Below are 4960 nucleotides of genomic sequence, written 5' to 3' on the forward strand. Positions count from 1 at the left end.
ACATGCCTTCTGATATTTAGTATGAGATAATAAGTTACCTTTAAGGACCAATGATTTTGTTATTTGTAAAGTTAATCAGAATCAAATCTAATCTAACATAAGGGATCTATTAGAGATTGTTAAGTGATTGTCATTGCAGTGGCATTCCACTATTACTAGTTAGGGTCAGTCCAGTTTAGATATTCTAGGTTATTGATTGTAGTATTATAGCAAATAATGTAGAGCTTTACATTTAGGTACATTTAATTAATTGAAAAGAATAATAGTAAGCATATGGGATGACACACATAACTAGTATTTTGGGGATAAGGGACACCTACTATAGGTGAGAACATCCATAACTTTTAGAATAGGATAAAACAGTTTAGGCTAGCATGTTGATGGTGATACAGGTCAAATGATTAATATCATGGCTTGATGGGTATATATGTTATGGAAATTAGTGAAATGAAGTAATAATTTGGCCCATAGGAGATGGACTGTCTTATACATACAGTGGTGAATGTGTAGTCTGTGAATTAAAAAGCCCAGAAGAAGTCTGAAGATAGGAATCCTTAATAAGAAGCTTTGGTATAACCCTTGAAATTGAAATTGAAATGAATGTGGCCTTAAAAATGACCCAGTGATTTGCATTTTGGAAGGTAGTGCTTACGTCTTCCGAAGGGAGGATTGACACCTACTGTCCACAAAATGGTTGCATTAATGTGATAAAGGTGGCTCAAGATTGAGACCACAGCTGGGTGTATATTTAGGCAATTTTAAAAATGAGTGTGTTAAGATGTGAGCATGGTGAGGTGTGTAAGGACTTTATCTCAGATTATCATTGTGCACAGTGGTGGCAACCTAAAACTGAGAACTTTTGAGTTATTTAAGATAAATATTTATTCCTTCTGTATCACCACCAACAATATTATTTATAGGTCTGATTGTAGATGAACACAAAGAATTAGGTACATTAAATAGTTATTTCGCCATATTTAGGAATTGGGACATACATTATGTGTTTAGTATAAATCCATCTTAGAAAGGAAAGGTAAAACCAATATAATTAGTATTAGCCTTATTTGAACCTGGGAATCATGGGGGTTCATGTTAGTGAAGCCGAAATTACTTTCTTAATGGTATTGTTATATCTTTGAATGATGTTTTGTTGCTTATTACCAGTTTTCTAATTAGTTATTACTAGAGTTGCTGTCAAACAAGTGTGCATCCAATTTCTTGAATCATGGACATCTTCAGTTACAGATTTTTATTCTATTCTTGATGACAATGTGGATGATGAAATACCAAATCAGAAGAAACTCCTTGGGTGAAGTGCTAGTAACCGTTCCCCAGGGAGAGGACCCTCTACGGTGCGCAAAGTACCTGGGTTGAAGAAAAAATGTAATTTCAGTGGAAAAATATTTCTCCAAACAAAGAAAAAGCACTTATTATGGACAATTGTTTTATTACTATTATTATTATTTTCTGCTTTAAAATAACACTATTTTGTGACTTCCATGGATTATATGATATTCCTATGATGTTTAAATTTATCTGCACCTATGATTGATTATACATATGTTTGACTGTTAGGGTAGGGCCAGGAAGTCTTTAACTCCTCTTAGTTGATTGATGGGGGAGATGTTTGGCTCATGAGCCACCAGAGGAGGGGTATAGGTGTTGAAGTATTGAGAAGAACTGTGAGGGGTCCGTATTGGGCTCTGAAGAAGAATTGAATCAACATCCCCTACCTTTCTTTTGGAATCAGGTTAGATGTTGAGGTTTGATAAACCTCAAAAGGGAGGAATGTAGGAGGAAAATTTTTTATTAGCATAAGAGAATAGCAAATTATCATATGAGCCATAGAAAGTAATTAAAAGCTTCTAATACATTAGATTAAGCATAAATTAGAATATTAAAGCAAATATGATAGGTCTAGCAAATGGTTAACTAAAAAATCAGTTATATTGCATTATTTTATAAGCTTACAGCAAATTTTCCAAAGTAAAGAAAAGAATAGCTAATAGATGCAGCGAAACAAGTTTTGGACAGGATAAGAGTTTGAGGACACCTGTGATTCAAGGCTAGGAAGAGATAACTTACAGAAGAGGCCTCTGTATTCAGTTGAGTTGCTGAATCAGCAGAAAGGCAACAAAAGGCCTTTGCTGCGAGCAAGGTCACACTGTAATGCATGAAGAGAAAATCTTAGCAAATGCAGGCATTAGCAAAAATATTATAAGAATATATTAGCCTTTAACTTTAGTGTAGAAATTAAGACAAATCAAGCATGGCAAGCAATGATCAAATGAAAGCACATATTATACTTCTTTCTAATTAAAGCTTAAGCTTCAGGTCACTATAGTAAAAAGTTTGGAAAGCCTAAGAGAGGAAAACCCATATATGGATTAGAAGCCTTGGCCAGTTAAAAAAAATGGGAACAGAATAGAAAGATAACATATTCCACAAGAATAGTAAGGAGATAATAAGGGTTCCCATGGAAACTCAAGATTTGGTCAGATGGGAGTAAAAGGGAGTCAGCGGAGGTAAGCAAACAAGCTCATTAGAGCAAGGTTAGAAACCAGACACCGAGGAACAATGGACAGTTGAACCAGGTGCAGAATAAGCTAATTGAATGAGCCAAAATGATAAGAAATTGTTATAAAAACTTCAATGGTTGTAATGATTTTTGCTCAGCTCAATTTGGCCGTATTAGTCCTTGTTATTTTTTGTGGTTGATTTATTGCAATAAATCCTTAAAACTCTGTCTGTCTATCTCGAGTCCTAATAGCCTTTATTTTTAGGTAAAAAGCCTTCTGATAATGAATCTTTCGCCACAACACCAGGAAAAACTTTGCTTAATTATTTTCCTATTAATGTATTTTCTGAAGCTTCAGGTATGATTAAAATATAACTAGTGAATGATTTGCTATAAGATGAAAAGTTTGAGAAGATAAGTTACATGTTTTTTTCTTTCCAAGTTGCAGTTAACTTTCACTAAATGTTATCAAAAACTAAGGAAGACAACCTCTTGCTGGGTTTTGTTAGTTTGTGTGGAGTGCACAGATTTGGTTGGAGGTGAGGATTAGTTTGGGTTTTGAGGTGACATTTTCATGAAGAGATGGAAAGCAGTATGATTATCATATTGTCTTTTTATTTTTATTAACAAAGCTGATTTTAAATATATTTAGTAATAAATTCTATAATCATATTAAGTAATGAATAAATTGCAAGTATACAGTGATAAATATAAAACAGAGCAAAACAAAAAGTATTCATTTTTAAAGGTAAACAGTAATACCCAACATGCTTTTCATAACTCAAGGTTTGCCATATATTCAATCTAAGCCCTGAAATTTACTAGTACCATACATGTAAAAGTTGCCTGATTCATGTATAATGTTGCTTGAAATACTATCATAAAAAAATAAATATCAGCCATATAGATAGAATTAAGGATTTGAAATTGAAAAAAATCATTCAGCATTGACACATCATTGCAGTTCCTTTAAACTGCTGTTACTTAGGAGTGAGTTCCTTGTTTATTTTGTGAAAGTTTTATTTCATTTTTTACTGCCTTTTCATAAATTGTAATATTGTCAAATGTTTAAATTCTTTGTATTCCTATAAATGTATCAGGAATAGTGTTTTAAAATGATTAAAATTTGATCACAAAATAAATCACCCCGTATGTGCATCAGTGTGGTCTGTGATTAATCAGTCCATTATATGAATTTAATGCCTGCCTTGCACCCACAGCAGCTGAAACAAACTTACCCCCTTAGACTCTTGATTTGATTAGGCATGTTGGGTTTATTCAGCTCTGAATATGCGTGTTTTAAAAAACTCAAAGAGAGGACAGACAGAATTAGAGTACTTGTGGATCAGAGAAGTTGGTCATTTCAGTGTTAGTAACAATGTCAAGTGTCCTTGTCACTTCTAGAAGTTGTTATTAGGGATATAATAATTGTAAGGGATCTTTATACAGCATAAAATCGATAAATGAAACAGACATCGGCCACTGAATTAGCAACTATAGAACAAAGCAACGCTTGCCTTAATGTGAAACATTAAAGAAGTAACTAGTTACGTATTTTTGCTAAATCACTTTTAACATGAAACAGCCAAGCATGTCCTTTTTCAAGGACTAAAATATTGGTCTAGTCTAGATGTATAAAATTAAAACAATTGTTATTGAGACTGCATAACCAAATATATGTTTTCATTTTTATTTGTTGTAGGCATTATTGGTAGATTTTTTTAAACTTGAATACAACAGAAAGGTGTATTGTGTATACTAGAGAGTAGATGTTGCTATAAAATGTGGGACTGTAGGAGACAGAGTCGGTTAATCCATTAGGCAATTTAAATAAGTGATTTTGATAAGTAACTTTGCACCTGATGTGGATGATAGAGACTTCATCCAAAATGCATTTGCATCCATTCCTAACTTGAACACTCATAAAATTATTTTGGCCAGGGACTTTAATTGTGTTTTAAATTCAGACCTGGATAGATTTTCAACTACACAGGTGACAACATCTAATGCTGCAAAAATAATCACACAGTTTTTAACGGATTATAACATATCAGGCCAATGGAGATTTCTAAATCAATACTTAAGAGCATATTCCTTCATCTCACCAGAACATCATTGCTACTCAAGAACTGATTATTTCTTTATAGATAACATTTTTTTGCCCACAGTCAAATCTTGCAAGTACGATGCTATTGTTACCTCTGACCAAGACACTGTGACATTGGAACTCAAATCACTACGCCCCACATTCTCATCTCACAGCTGACGTCTTAACTCCCTATTATTAGCTGAAAAGGACTGCACAGAAGTTATATCTAAGCAAATTGATTATTTTTTAGAGACATATGCATCCCAGGAGGTTTCTGCAGGAATACTTTGGGAAACTCTTAATGCATTTTTAAGAAACCAAATTATCTCATATCTCTGCCACAAAAATTAATC

Source organism: Polypterus senegalus, chromosome 11 (genome assembly GCF_016835505.1).
Source record: "Polypterus senegalus isolate Bchr_013 chromosome 11, ASM1683550v1, whole genome shotgun sequence".
In the NCBI taxonomy this organism is placed as follows: domain Eukaryota; kingdom Metazoa; phylum Chordata; class Cladistia; order Polypteriformes; family Polypteridae; genus Polypterus; species Polypterus senegalus.